This window comes from Canis aureus, chromosome 3 (assembly GCF_053574225.1).
Source record: "Canis aureus isolate CA01 chromosome 3, VMU_Caureus_v.1.0, whole genome shotgun sequence".
Lineage (NCBI taxonomy): Eukaryota > Metazoa > Chordata > Mammalia > Carnivora > Canidae > Canis > Canis aureus.
Window position 1 is genome coordinate 43,691,329 of NC_135613.1, and position 15,806 is coordinate 43,707,134.

Here is a 15,806-nt window from a genome sequence, read left to right on the forward strand (position 1 = left end):
CCCAAACACCTGAGGAAAAGTCTTTGTGATTCTGATAATAGCAAGTGAGCACAAAGAAAATAACACAGGAGAAAGAAATAAAAAAAGGTCACTGAGTGGACGGTGGAGATGCCTATCCCCAACTCCACCCCAAATGGACCTCTGCCTTTTTTTGCCTTGGCCTTCCTTCTATCCTCTGACCTACTTGATTTTCCTGTTTTTATCCCCCATCTTTTTGCTAGTCTTCTCTTCCATGTGACTGGATAAGTTATATGACACACTGGCAACTTGCCACAGAGCCTTCCCAGAAGAAAACCCACTTTTCAGGAAACTGCCTCGTTCCCACTGAAGGGAAGACGATAGAGAAGGGAGCAGGCAGAGAGTGAGATGACGCCAAGCTCTAACAGCCTACTAAGATTTGGGAACTCAAGCAGATATCTGTTTACAAAAACAGACAACTCAATTCACATTGAGTATATACACATTATTTTTATGCATGGGTATATCTTTACAAATGTCGATATCAGTGTTAAATATTTTTACTATAATATTTTTACCCTTACTCCACATAAGGGTAATAGTTCATGACCCTTTGGCTGTATATGTATTTATGTAAGTATTTTCTTGAACTGATAGAAATAACCACATTTAGAGCATACATCATATGACAGGCCTCTTGTAAACTTCCCCAAATGTCCTCCCCATGCCCAGCCCCTCTTCCCTCACAATTACATAACCTACACACTGTGATCCTCTGCTATAGATGAAATTCACACACAACCCCATAACAAATAGATTTTCAGAAGAAAAGTCAAGTGTGAAAATGATTTCCCTATGTAACTTCCCCTACTCCGATATTTATTCATGCAATTAAGCAGCAAATAATTTTCAGTGTGCATTCATGTGTAGTATCCTATACAATCTCTATAACAACTTTGAGATAGAAGGAGGGGTCAAGTTCTAGCATCCTCATTTTCAGAGGCTGGAGCCTCCTCCATTTCCCTGTCTCCAAACTGTGGGTAGGCCCCAGGTCTCAAACCCTGATCTTCACACCTTTTCTCTAATTACACTCACAAACATAACTACACTCACAAGCAATCACCCCCAGCCAGCCACATGATTTACATGCTGACCATCTCCAAACTTACTTCTCAGACTCTCATCTCAAATACTCAATTACTTCTTCCACCTCTCTACTTAGGAGTCTAATAAGCACTTAAAGCCCATATAGAAGGGACACCTGGTTGGCTCAGCGGTTGAGCATCTGCCTTTGGCTCAGGGCGTGATCCTGGAGTCTCAGGATCAAGTCCCACATCAGGCTCCCTGCATGGAGCCTGCTTCTCCCTCTGCTTGTGTCTCTGCCTCTCTCTGTGTGTCTCTCATGAATAAATAAATAAAATCTTTAAAAAAAAAAAAGCCCATATAAAAAAATAACACTTGATTCCTGCAGCACCACAAACCACTCCCCTCCTCCTCAGTAAATGTCACCACTATTCAGCATGTTGAGAGAAAACCCAAACCTTGACATACCTCTTTCTCTCACATCCCACATCCAAACCATCACGAATTCTATCAGCGTTAGCTTCAAAGTATCTCACACATCCAAAAACTTCTTACCACCTTTACTACTCAGTCACCACCTCCTTCTTAACAACTAAGAAGGCAGAGGCTGTACCTGCCATGTTTTGACACACAATACATGCTCCAGAAGTAACAAGTAAATCAATATTGGCTGAGAGAGGTGATATGACTCACAAAGTAAGTTGATGACAAAAGCCAGGGATCCACATATGTAGGGACATCTCTCATCCTTGTGTTTTTATTTTTCCTTTCAACTTTCTCTCTCAAACGCACATACTCAAAACTTCTTTTCTAACAAATCTGTAAGCAGTGAGGAAATGCATACAAAGTAGAGACACGTCCAGGGATCCAAAGTACAGTAAACTTTCCAGTTAACACCTTTATAATTGAGTCAGTGTGGTAAAGCACTGTAAACAGTTTTAGAGAGTAATAGTGATGATGAGGGATGGAACCAGTTCAGATGCTGTTGTAGCCTAACCTCAATTCTGAACAGTAAGTATCAGGATACAGATTGGGTGCAGGGGTACTTCTATGAAGTCAAACATATAATACTTACATCTTATCTAAATACCCTTACATATTCCTCCGGGCATCCTTAAGGAACAGATATTAGAAAATGAAAAGGTCGGGCTCTGAAAGAAAGGATGCCATTTTCCTAGCATAATAAACCTCTGTGGGCCTTTGTTAGACCTGTAGCAAAGTGAAATTTATAAAGGGTACCAGACCCATTACTGCTATAATAAATCTACCTCTCTGAGCCTCAGGTTCCTCAGGTACAACAAAAGCATACAAGTAAGATATGTCAGGAGTGCTCTCACAGCCCTGCAATGGCATGACTCCTCTAATTTTATGAAATTTGGCCCCTGAAAAGACAAAGGAGCTACCTCCAAGTACAATAAAACATACTAGTGAAATGCACACATTCCTTTACTACCAGAGAGTGAAGACTACAAAAAAGCTAGGAAGACTCAGCTTACACCAAAATGTATCCGCTGACTGAAATACAATTATGACCCTTACTCTGCTATTCCCATCAGCTAAATCTTCCTAAATCAAATTTTCCCAGTTTGGGTCTTAAGACATGTTCAAAAGTATTTGGCATTGCACCATCTGTCCAAAATGAAACTAAAGAAAAAGAATAATGAAGAAGTAAAGGAGATTACTGACCTCTTTAACAGATAGAACATTTCAGATACTTTAAAAAATGTCTATTTACCTCTAAATAGTATTGGTAATGTAAAGTCTGGTCAGGTCAACATGGCTTGGGTTAAAACATTCTTCACTGTAATCACAAATATTTTTTATCAAATACTTTAACATAAAACCTCTATTAAGCCATACATAAGGCTAGTTTTTTTGGTCCTTATTCTCACAGTAGTGATCCTCTCAAAAAGACATGTATATTGGGCTGTATCCTTATTAATTTTAACACGATAGAAATCTTTCTACAGAGCTACCATTTGCAGGTACTCTATATTCCTTTGTATATATTCCCCTATTCAAACTGTCAACATATCCACACAAGTATTCTCCCCACTTATTCCAATTTGAAGTTTGACTATGCAGATTGAAAACGAAAATATTAATTATGTTTTGTCTAAATCAGTGCATTAAGGAGAAGGCCCCAAAGATCTCAGAGTAGAAGGAGGTAGTTAAGGCTCCAATCTTTTCAGTATTAATGTTGTTACTCCTTTTACTAGCAAAATTCCATTTAAACAACCTTACTAGACATTCAAATTGCTGTACTTCATTCCAAGCTTACTAAAATGGAAACATATGCCAACACTCTTCAGTATAGACTATATGTTCATAGCACACCTTGTTTAAATAAAGTAAACATTCAGTGTAAATATAACCTTATTAGGTCTGAATGTTTGTGTCCCCTCAAGTCACACTGGAATTCTAACAGCTAATGTGATGGTGTCAGGAGGTAGGGCCTTTGGGAGGTGATCAGGCCATGAGGGTAGAGCCCTTATAAACAGCATACTGCTCTCATAAAAGAGATACCCCAGAGCTCCCTAGCCCTTTGTGCAATGTGAGTATACAATAAGAAATCTGAGACCCTAAAGAGGACCCTCAGAGTGCTGGCACTCTGATCTTGGACTTCCAATCTATAGAACTATGACAAATAATTTTTAAAAAAGATTTTATCTATTACTTATTGAGTGAGCGAGAGAGAGAGAGAGAGAAAGAACGAGAGCCAAGTGCACACAAATGGGGAGAGGGAGAGAGAAGGAGAAGCAGACTCCCCACTGACCAGGGAGCACTATGTGGAGCTCTGTCCCAGGACCTGGAGATCATGACCTGAACCTAAGGCAGACACCTAACCAGCTGGGCCACCGAGGCACCCTGAGAGATAAATTTTTGTTTATAAACCCCTTATATCTGGTATTTTGCTATAGCAGTCCAGTGGACTAAGGCAAACCTCTATGTATAGGTAAAGTTGTGTAATTAGAGGTGCCCTTTCTCCAGATTGAAAATCAAGCAAGTCCAAACTCTCCGATGAGGTCAGAGGCTTCACCAAGCTTCTATTCAGCCAAAGCCCGGACCACTAAAACATGACTGGCAACATAACAGACATGGTAAGTGGCTGCTGAGTGAACAAATGAATGAATCAACCAATGAATAAACAAACAAAAAACACAAGAACTGAGCTTTACTGCTGTCTAGCATTATGCTAGCTATTGCTATGTTTTTATTTCTCCTTCCTATTATTAAACTATTGAAGTGCAGTGTAAGGTATTCCAATCAAATTAATGTTTTTTTTTTCTCCAAATTACATTGTGGTATTTAATGGTGTATTTCTTTTCCTGGTTTGAGGGCACCTGGTTAGCAGGGGGTTACTTCACACAGGAGCTGCCTGACAAGCAAGCTGGCACACACATACCACTTGGTCTGAGATGATTAGGAAGAGAGGGTCCCAGAGACAGTAGGGTTGAAAGCAGGCAGGGATACAGTGTGTTTCATGGAGTGGAGAAGACGATACCAAAGGGAAACTGGCTGGTGATCAAATACAAAAAACCTAAAGGTTTTAGGATTGGAAGGGAGGGAGAAGACAAGGGAACAGTAGATAGGAACAGTGAAGCTGAGCAAGCTGAAAGAAAAACTAAAAGGTATAGAGGGCGAGATGAGGAGAGACACTATCATGAGAAGCAGTGAGAGAAAAGAAAATGGATATTCTAATCCAGGATGGATTTTGAAGATTCAGTCCTTATCTATCCTCAGTTAATGCTGCACCTTACTAGTTTTGATTCCTTGTTCAAGAGCCAACATATGGAAGGTGATTTATTTTATTTAGCCCTTTTTCTTGCTGGAGGGAGATGGCTTCTTCCACAGGATGGTGCATCAATGTATACTTGTTATTATTTAGAGGTAACACAGGTCTCTTTGCCACAAAAGCTTTGGCCTTCTCGAAAACTCCAAACAGTTCCACGAAAATAGCTGAAACTATATGATGTCTTTACATTTGTTACTTACTTAACTTCTGACTTAACCCACAAGATTCCAAGGCAGTTTATAAGGATATATTTAATAAAACAGAAATATATCAAAAAGAAAAATCGGGGCATCTGGGTGACTCAGTTAAGTGTTCAATTCTTGGTTTTGGCTCAGGTCATGATCTCGGGTTTGTGGGACCAAGCCCCACGTCAGACTCTGCACTCAGCGCAGAGTCCACTTGAGATTTTTTCCCTCTCCCTCTTCCCCACCTTTGCTTCTCCTTCCTGCTCACACTGTCTCAATCTCTAAAATAAATAAAACCTTTTAAATTAATTAATTAAAATAAAATAAAAACAAAAACACTGGTTCAAGGAACAATATTATGTTATTTGAAATAATACGTTATAATATAATTCAGGACAAAAGTCAAGATGAAGAGAAAGTTATTTGCAAGCTACAGCTTTCCAAGCAGATCAGCCATGGATTTGGCTCCTAGTTTCCTAGGGATCAAATAGAAAAGGGAAACAATGAAATACATTACTTCACCAGTTACATGAGAAATGGACATTTTTTCTGGTCTTAATTCTAAAACAAAATTCTCCTGAGGAAGGAGAGAGCATTTGAAATTTGATCTCCAGGGCAGCCTGGGTGGCTCAGCAGTTTAGCGCTGCCTTCAGCCCAGGGCCTGATCCTGGAGATCCGGATCGAGTCCCATATCGGGCTCCCTGCATGGAGCCTGCTTCTCCCTCTGTTGTGTCTCTGCCTCTCTCTCTCTCTCTCTCTCTCTCTCATGAATAAATAAATAAAATCTTAGAAAAATAAAATATTTCCAAAAAAAAAATGAAATTTGATCTCCAGAAGCTTCTGCAGTTCTCCCAACTATTTAGGGATTTATGCTGCACTTGAGAATATCAATGTAGGGCATTATATTCCAAAAAATATCAACTCAGGACACCAGCCTAAAAATTGCTTTCTCTTTTGTTTTTTAATACTTTTCCACAAGGCTCTGTCCCCCCAGTCCCCATGATTCCTCTATCCTCTCCTTACACTTAGATATTACTTCCTTAGGACACATCAGTAGAAGTGAGCAAATTAAAGTGTCTAAAATGCCAAAACCATGACAAATCCAGAATATAATTCAGGAATGGAAAAACAAAGAAACTATTTTTATCCACTGATCAATCTAGTCAGAGAGATGAAAATTACCAGAAGAAATGATTGATTATTTGGTTAGGTATTTTGGAGCTATAGAAATAAGGCCAAAGACCCCTCCCACTGTGCAGACTAGAAGTCAACAATGGTTGGGTGTTATGAGTACAGGGTTACCAAAAAATTTATCATCCAAACTGGGACACTTGAGAGTTAAAGACGGTACTATTAATAATGACACCTAACAACAGACATAAACCAAGCCATCTCAGCTGAACAGAAACACACACTCTGTGAGCTCATCAGGGCTTTACATTCCTATTGAATAAATTTCCTTATTATACTCCCCCACAACATTTTATAGGATAGAGAAGGCCAATACCCCCTTTTATAGATAAGAAAGCACATGTCCAAGAGATAAGTAACTAATTCAAGTTTACAAAGAGAAATAGCAGAGACTCCACCATTGTTTACAGACTCCAAACCCAATACCCTTCCACTAAATAATCTAATGACCCAGAACAGCCAGATAAGATAACAACAGTGTGGACTTATCTAAGTTCTTTTTCTTTTCCCATATCAGTGATAAAAATTGAAGACATTTTCAAATATAGGGAGAAAATACCTGATATCACAATTTCCTTGTTATTCATTTCAAGTAATCTAAATATAGGCAAAGATCTTGGATGAAAACAACACAGATGCATAACAGGCTTAAATTCAAAACTGCCATAAAATTTAATTCAATTTCACTCAGATAATTCAGGCTCTCCATTTCACTACTTAATAATCTGTCTCTGTCTTCTGACCCTAAAATAAGTATTACTGTGCCATCACCTACCCTACATTAAGTAGTAAATGATTAGAAAATGTTTTATGGAATCACAGGGTAATAAATAGTTACCTAGTTATTCTCAAACCTGTCTATACATCAGAATCACCTGGCAGCTTTTTAAACTATACTATTTCATCCTATATACCCTGGACCTACTAGATCAGGAATCCAGAAAAGAAAAATTTGTAAACTCTTCAGATGATTCTGAGATCCAGCCCTTCAAATCCCAATCTGATCCAAGACTTCCAAGGTAGACACAGGTAACACTCCCACCCACAACCACAGATCTGTCATTCTTTTCTCTTCTGCAACCCACATGCTTTCTTTCTATTGATTTTCTTTTTTCCACTCTGCAATGCAGCAGTGATGAGCAGCTGAGGACCTACACTGCAGGCAGGAAGCTGTGGGGCTGATCCTATTCATTGCTCCCCCAATACTCTCATAAACATCTTCTGAATTAGCTTATGGAAAGATAAGTGTCATAATCATAATAACAATAAAAACTGATATTTGCTAAGCACCTATTATGCCATCAGGTGTGCTAATTGCTCTGCATTCATGATCTCAATCACCACATAAACCCTGTAAAGTGATATTATTCCCAAACCCACTTCACATTATGAAAGAGGTCAAAATATCTTTCCCAGGTGATATTGCTAGAAAGTGGCAGAACAAGAACTCAAACCTAAATCCCAAGCTCTTCTCAATACACCCATCGACTAACCTAAAGCTATTCTGAATCCTCTTTGCCTTTAGGACAGCTAGCTTCCATTCATGCTACACATCATAACCCAGGACCCCACTGGGGTCTCAATGGGAAAAGAATCCAAAAAGCTCTTGGATTTTCTAGTAGACCAACTAAAATCTGAACATTAACATCAGGAAAGGGAAGCAAAAGTCTATTTCTGAAATATAAACTGCTCTTTAGAAAACTACTTCTGGAAGAAATCAGCAGTTCTGGAAAATAAAACGTTCAGACTTTGAAGGTACACCAAAGGTGATTCTTCCATTGTGTGATTTGGGGCTTTCCTCTCTAGTTGGTTGGAGAGAAACAATTCAATATTCCAAATGCAATCTCAAATCCCAACTATTTCTTTCTCTTTACTTGCTCCATTAAAGAAAAATAAAGAAAAAAAAGAGTTTCTACCTGGATGTGTTTGACTGGTGGGTGACCATACAGTTTAATGTCCAAACTGAAAGACTTTTAAGAGTGAAAGTGGGATACTATTCATAATTATCCTGGGAAAATAGACATGAAGTGGAATTTATTTTGTTTTTTTTTAATTTTTATTTATTTATGATAGTCACAGAGAGAGAAAGAGAGAGGCAGAGACATAGGCAGAGGGAGAAGCAGGCTCCATGCACCGGGAGCCCGATGTGGGATTCGATCCCGGGTCTCCAGGATCGCGCCCTGGGCCAAAGGCAGGCACCAAACCGCTGCGCCACCCAGGGATCCCTGGAATTTATTTTGATGGCAGAATTCAAAGACAACAGAGGAGAAATCAATTGCCATAAACTCACTGAACACTAGGGTTCAGTTTGTTCAATAATTAATAATCCATGTAACTACTATATGTGCCAGCCTCTACACTAAAAACTTATCTATGAAAACCAAATTCCTCCAAACCATAAGGGAGAACTGACCAGTCCATTCAACAATTACGACATGAAAAAGCCAGCTGTAGAACAGCAGGTATGACAGGATCCCATCTGGATGGATGGATGGATGGATGAAATATATTGAAAATGGTGTTGTGGGAACAAACAGCAAAATCCTCTAACTCTATATAAGGATAGAACAGGCATGGTTTCACAGGGGAGTGTATCCTGGAGCAGAGATTTACAGGAAAATAGTAGATATTAAACAGGAGAAGAAACAGGTGGGAACAGAGACAGCATATCTCATGCAGAACTAAAAGCCTGTGTAAAGGGAACAGATTCAAGAGCATGCAGAGACCCTTCCATGAAAGACAGTTAAGGTATAGTACTTGTGGCAGTGGGTGGCCAGAGGTAGGGCTAAAGTGGTGGGAAAGGTTGACCCTCAATGCCATGTTGAAGAGCCAGGAGCCCATCGTGAAGATCAGAGGAGGCCAATGACTACTCCAATTGAGAAGGACTAGTCTGTGTAGGTGATATCAGGCAAACAGGAGATAGAGGGCAGAGAGACCTGCACTTGGGAGGCAATGCAATGATCAAATAAGAAATGATGTCGAGCCAAAGAGTAACAAACATTTATGAATCCTGTACCTCAGATAAGTGCTCGCTTCGGCAGCACATATACTAAAATTGGAACGATACAGAGAAGATTAGCATGGCCCCTGCGCAAGGATGACACGCAAATCCTGTACCTCAGATAAGAGTTTCAGAGAGAAACAGATTACTCACTGCCTTATGGAAAGTGGGGTCCAACTGAAGCCATATGTAGGGACAATTATATATGGGAATGACTACAGATACTTTGAATAAAAAGCTTAAAGTAAACAATAGAATGTTTTTGACTCTAAACATTTTAAGAGTTGAAGAAAATGCCAAAGTTTTGAAGTCATGAAGTCCTGGAACAAAGGAGAAATGAACAGTTTGGGAGAGAAAATCTTTTTGAGACAGAATTCCTCAAGGTTGACCTCTTTTCTTAAATAGGTTTATGGATAACTGAGAAATATCTGGAATAATATATTTAAAACACAACTATAAAGTATTGCAACCTGGGATATGTTGGGAGGAAGAAAGGAGTCTTTCCTGAGTACAAGATGAGGCATCATACTATTCCATGAAAGAGGTATCAGATTCCTAAACCTGACCCAAGTTCAAAACCCACTAATTGGCTTTGTGACCTTGAGCCAATTATTTCATCTGCCTCTTTTCACTGTAAAATGAGAATAACTACACCTATACCTTAATGGTCTGTGAAGACTAAATGAATTAGGATTCCTGGTGAAAACAGCTGAGTGAACCCAAGTATCCAATTTCATCCCCTCTTGAAATCTGACTAAAATTTGTGTAACACAGTAGATATAGTAAGGTCTTTTTAAGACCAAAACCACAAATATGGGGGGAATAGGAGAGGAGAAAACTGCAAATGACTTTTGGAAGCTGATAATTAGATAGATGTGTAGCAAAATGACTTTAATAACCCAGGAAAACTGAATCCCACATGGATGGTGGCAAAAGCTGACAACCAAATAAATGTACACCACAGAAGCCTCAAAAGTCTCAGGAATTGGAAGCACCAGCACCTGGGGTAAAAGAGGAAGGCTGGGGAGAGATGCCTAAGAAACCATTCTCTCAGCAACTCCTCCACCCAGCAGAAGTCTAGACTAGCACTGTCCAATAAAATTTTCTGCAATAATGGAAATGTTCTCTCTCTTCTCTGCCTAGTATGGTAGCCCCTAGTCACATGAGGCTACTGAGAACTTAAAATGGGACTGAGGCAAATGAGGAACTGACTTCTTAATTTTATTCCATGTTTATTAATTTAAATTTAAATTGCCACACATGGCTAGTGGCTATTGCATTTCAGGACAACGCAGGTCTAGAGGTTTATTTTCTGGAGAGGGTAAGACAGAGGGTTCTGGACCTAGAAAGGCCAGGCAAAGCACAGGAACCTTCAGTACACAGGGGGACTGTGTGTACACACAGAATGGTGAAGGCCTAGATGCTGCAATTTCCACCCTCTTCCCCACATGGCTCCAGAAATGCTGGCAGCTACTCCCTGACACTCCAGGCAAGAGTGAATTACTGTTTTCTGAGAAATGTTACCATCCCACGAGAACACACCTAAAGATACTAACACTGGGGGTTCCCCAATTAATGGCCCATTCAAGTCACTCTTCAGTGAAGTTCAAAGTTCACAGGTCCCACATACATGCTCAGCCTTCTCCTCGTGTTTAATCATGAACAGCCAGCCAAGATAAACCAAACCAATGTCTGAGGAAAGCCTCTAATATAGACAGGAACAAAAGCAACTCAGAATAAACAAAGAGTATTTACAAAGAGATAAAAACCTTAAAAAGTAATTCATGTCCTCAGATTGATAAAGAAACATATTTTATCTACGAAGCATGAATAAGATTGTTTTAAAGTAACACTTCAAAGAAAAAAGAGCTCTTAATTATTAAAACGATGACTGCAGAAATGGGGCACCTGGATGGCTCAGTCAGTTAAAGTGTCCAACTCTTGATCTCAGCTCAGGTCTTGGTCTCAGTGTTTTGAGCCCCGCAGTGAACTTTAAAAAAAAAAAAAAAAAAAAAAAAAAGACCACAGAAGTTAAATACAGGACTGGAAAAGTGCCATCTGGAACTTTCTAGGTTGATGAAAATGTTCTATACTTTGTTTCGGGTGGTGGTTACATAAGTGTATACAATTGTCAAAACTAAGTGAAATAAACATTTACAATGGTGCCCTTCAATGTACATAAGCCATACCTTTATTTTTTAAATCTCAACAGAAAGGTATGAGGATAAAGGGAAAACTGTTTAGCAAATAACAGTTTGAAAATAAAAGATAAAACATAACAAAATTAGGAGGACCAATCCAGAAAATCACACATCTAAGTAAAAGGAGTTCTAAAGGAAAGACAGAAAAAAAGTGGAGGAAGAAAACCATCATAAGATCATTTAAAAAAAGGTCCCAAAATACACGGATGAGGAGACCTGTTGTGAGTATTATAATGGGAACAATGGAAAAACAAAAGAAGGGTCTACATGAATCCAAAAGAGAATATAAAAAGCCAAATCCAAAAGATCAAAAATTGATTTTTTTTTAATAATTGGGTAGCTTTTTAAGAGCTGCATGAAGCAAGGAGAGAACTGACAAATGCCTTCAAAATTCTCAAGGGAAACAATACCAACCCCAAAATCTATAACCCACCAAATTATCAATTAAGTGTGAAGGGAGAATAATGGCATATTTAGATATTCAAGATCTTAAAAAACTTACCTGTTATGTACCCTCAAAGAGTGAGTAAAAGAGAAGCTCCAAAACAATAAATAAAGATTAAACGCAGAGGGGCAAAAACAATTCCTAGGAGGACAGAATATAGATCTCAGGATGAGAGCTGCAGCCAGTCTTTGAGAACAACCCATCCACACTTGGGCAGTGAGACACAAAGGATCGATAGGCTTAGGGCTTTCATCATTAAGATTCTCAAAGACCGCATCAGGGGACAGAATGCCAGATCCCTAACTAAATTTGGCTTTGCTTAATCATACACTGATAAAGTTCCTATTCTTTCCTCAGCGTCCTGATGTCTGAATCAGTAGACTATTTCACTGCACAGAAGTATCCTGCTGTGACCTGCCCCTGAGAGCTAGACGTAAGCTAGGTTGAGCTTAAAAGTGAAAATAAAATATGGAGCAGTCCACTCCTTGTGACTATGGTACTATTTTCAGGCTCCCAACAGCTGGACCACTGCAGTCCTCCAAACATCCCATTTCCCACAACTCTCTTACAACCTTCACCAGTGACTTTTCCAAAAGGCCCTGCAAGCTCCCAACTCCAAATCCAGACTTGACCCAGTGCTTTTGTTCCAATCCAGGGGATAAAGAATTCAAATTAGGACCTATTAAGCTCTCTTGAGAACGATGGCAACACTGTCCTTTCCTTATACACCTGGGTTTGTGCTTGCTTTAGGGACATCTACAATGAAAGGAAGGGATTGATTAATATAGAGGTCAGACTGGTTGGTACCTCTGAGAGGAGTGCAATGAGGAGAGATACTTGGCGATTTCAAAAATACTGGTAATTTTCTACTTCTCTTCTTTTTTAAGATTTTATTTATTTTAAGAGAGAGAGAACACACAAGCAAAGGGAGAGGAAGAGGGAAAAGCAGACTCCTCACTGAGCAGGGAGCCCAATGTAGGACTCGATCCCAGGACCCTGGGATCATGACCTGGGCTGAAGGCAGACACTTAACTGACTGAACCACTCAGTCGCCCCTAATGTTCTACTTCTTATCTGAATGGTGACTATGTTGGTATTTTTACTGACTACACACATGTTTTATAGACTCTTCCATATGTTTTTTTTTCTTCCATATGTTTAATATATTTTTCAATTTAAAAAATTCCCTCCCCCAATGAATTAAATGAGCTAATATATTTAAAGCTCTTAATACAATGAGAGATCTTTATTAGATACTAATTATCAATTACCTACCTCATCTTCTGTAGTAATCCAAATCCTGAGCTTCTTTGAAGACCATCTTGAATGGCAGCAATCTTCTGAAGCCCTGACTATGCAATAATCCCCTCGACTTTTATTGCCAGTTTGTGTCATTATTTACTAGTCATGTACATCTCCTTAGCTAGGTTGAAAACAGAAATGTATTTTAAAAATCATTACTTGTGCTAATGATTGTTTCTTTCAGTCTTCCATTCTCTATTACAAGACACAATGGTGGCCTTGAGCCAAATGTGAGTGGGGCCTGATTGGCACACTAGATCCTCCAGAAAAAGTCAAGTTCTTAGATGAGGTCCTTCCTTCTATGACTCAATGCCTTCCCACTCGTAGCACCTACCTGTGTCAGGGGTCTGACACAGAATAAAAACTCAAATGTTTGCTGATAATAAGTGGAATCCAAAGAAAAAAGCTCTAAGAAAAGTGACAAATATGACCAAACTCATTAATGGAAAAGTAGCCCCTATGGAAAGAGAAAAGTCATTGTAATCATTCCTGGTTAAGTGAATTGAGCAAAAATCTTAAGCATAAAGCTCTCTGACAGCCAACTGGGTTGCAGGTATCATATATTCCCACTTTCTGATTCAGTAAGAGTCAAAGCAATACACAGAGACATGTACAATGTAAAACTTTCCTATCCTATCCGTAGGAAAATGAAAGAGTTTCCAATTCAGGTGCTTTCACCAGAGTTTAAGTTCTATACATTTTTTATAAAAGCTGTGCTTTAAGACAGCTAAATGCAGTGACTTTTAACCTGAAAACTGCTAAAGCCAAGGAAAATAAGTTGAATCCATGCCCATTTCTGTTCTGATTCCATTTTTTAAAGTAACTCATAAATGTGCATGACTCACACAGCTGAATATATTGTGATGTTCCTTTATCATTTCATCTTCCGGTGCCAGTAATCCCACATTAGAGTGCCAAAACCCTTTAATAAGTATAGCATGTGCTTTTGGACATACTCCAAAAATTACCACAGGACTATTGCATTAAGAAAAAAACTCCACTGAGGATTTCTAGGCTTTGGAATACAGGCCCCCCCCCCCCCCCGATTCAGATGCCCAAAATATAACTTCCCTCACCTCTCTATGCACAGCTACTTTTGATACTTGAAACCGTAACAACAATTATCCTTAGGCTTACGTGGCTTTTTTAAGTTTACAAAGCACTTCGACATCTACTAAGTTAGCTGATTCCCTGTGACTAGAGTGCTTATATAGCAGATGTTACCTGTTTCAATATGGAAGAAATGTGCATTCAGAGAATTTAAGTGGCTTGCCCAAGGGTATCCAGCCAGCAAGTGATGGAGCTGGGATTTGCACACAGGTCATCCAAAAGCTGGCTCTTCTCACCAAACTGCTTTGTGATTGGGGGCAAGAAAACAACTGATTGAAATAAAACCTGTTAGAAACTCTTATGATTTTACTTATGGGAACAGTTCAATGTTTCATAAATTTACTTATGCGAGTAGTTCAATCTTTCATAAACACTGTAGACCAAATTATTTTTAAACTTCCTTCTCCCTTTCTTTAGTTCCCTTGAACTGTGAGTTACTACAGTTATCACTTCTAAGAAAGGGTCAACTAAAAAAAGGCCAGCATATAAAAAAGCTACTACCCCTCATTTGTCCTAATCCCTAACCTCACCAGTGGTGAGTGAATTCCATCTACTTCCAAAAAGAGCAAAGAAGTAATGGAGCCCAAATGAGAATCAGGCCTAGCGACCGTTCCAACTCACTCTGTATTCTTACCTTTAATTATACAAGGCTGGAATCCCCTATCAGTTTATTCAGCCAAGTTTTTAAGAAATCACAATGAGGGAATTTCCAAAGCCCATCAAACATCACTATATAAATACTGATCACCTAGGCTTCTCCGTTTACAAACACATTTTTAAAAAGCAGACTAGTCACAATATAAAAATCTCCCTTACTGTTTGCCACTTCAAACATTTAATATGATTTAGGTTTTTGGTTAACCATGCTAGTCAAATGCTGTAAGTTGCTAAATTACTAACTGGGCTGGAACTTTCTAACCATACCTAATTTAAATACAATCATAGATAACATGTTGAAAACTTAAATCACCATACTTGGGCCAAATGAAATCTGCTTTATAATCTGGGTAGAAAATGGTGAGTAAACAAGCTAATCATGACCACCATCTCCACAGCAAAGATATGGAAAAGCCTTAAGGAGAGAGTTCTGGCATCACTCAAACTGGAGTTTCCATCCTGGTCCTACCACTTAGGAGCTATGAGTTTCTGAACTCAGGTTTCTGCATCTGTAAGTAATACCAATTCCCTCTCATCTAACTGTTGTCAAAAACCAAGCACAAAGGAAATCATACATTAGGTGCTAAATTTAAAAAAATCCGTTAATTTCTATGAATGTAAATTCAGAATACAAGGCAATGCCATTGCTGGGGTAATAACAGCATGGAAATTCAAGGGAGGAAACAATTACAGCTTTTTTATACTCCACTCTCCTCCCTCCGGGGTCTGCTCTGATGCAACCTCCTCCTCCACTACCTATCTCCATCAACTCTGGCCTAAAATGACTGACACATAACATAACATAATCAGCACTTAATTAAACATTTTATTATTTTTCCAGAGTTGCTTCTAGGCCAGTCCTGACACCTATTCATTT

The 15,806-nt window shown here is 39.0% G+C and overlaps 1 protein-coding gene, 1 long non-coding RNA gene and 1 other non-coding gene across 6 annotated transcripts in view; 2 read left to right on the plus strand and 1 right to left on the minus strand.

The window, feature by feature from the left end:
• Positions 1–15,806, minus strand: part of JAK1 (Janus kinase 1) — a 155,564-nt gene that overhangs the window by 68,858 nt on the left and 70,900 nt on the right. The window contains exon 1 of one of the 4 annotated variants that reach the window (XM_077892136.1): positions 13,136–13,267. The exons of 2 other annotated variants lie outside the window; for them this stretch is intronic. The gene's annotated coding sequence lies outside the window, so the exon portion shown is untranslated. Of the gene's footprint in view, positions 1–11,122; positions 11,142–13,135; positions 13,268–15,806 lie in introns of those variants that run through there. One more of the 4 variants, XM_077892134.1, reaches the window with a different exon arrangement.
• The window catches only part of LOC144310742 (uncharacterized), a 42,786-nt gene that overhangs the window by 7,008 nt on the left and 19,972 nt on the right, over positions 1–15,806 (plus strand). The window contains exons 2-3 of the long non-coding RNA XR_013376414.1: positions 4,033–4,142; positions 15,328–15,440. This is a non-coding gene — a long non-coding RNA (uncharacterized LOC144310742). The remainder of the gene's footprint in view (positions 1–4,032; positions 4,143–15,327; positions 15,441–15,806) is intronic.
• Positions 9,239–9,345, plus strand: LOC144311663 (U6 spliceosomal RNA). The gene has a single exon (XR_013377248.1). It is a non-coding gene; the product is annotated as a U6 spliceosomal RNA (small nuclear RNA).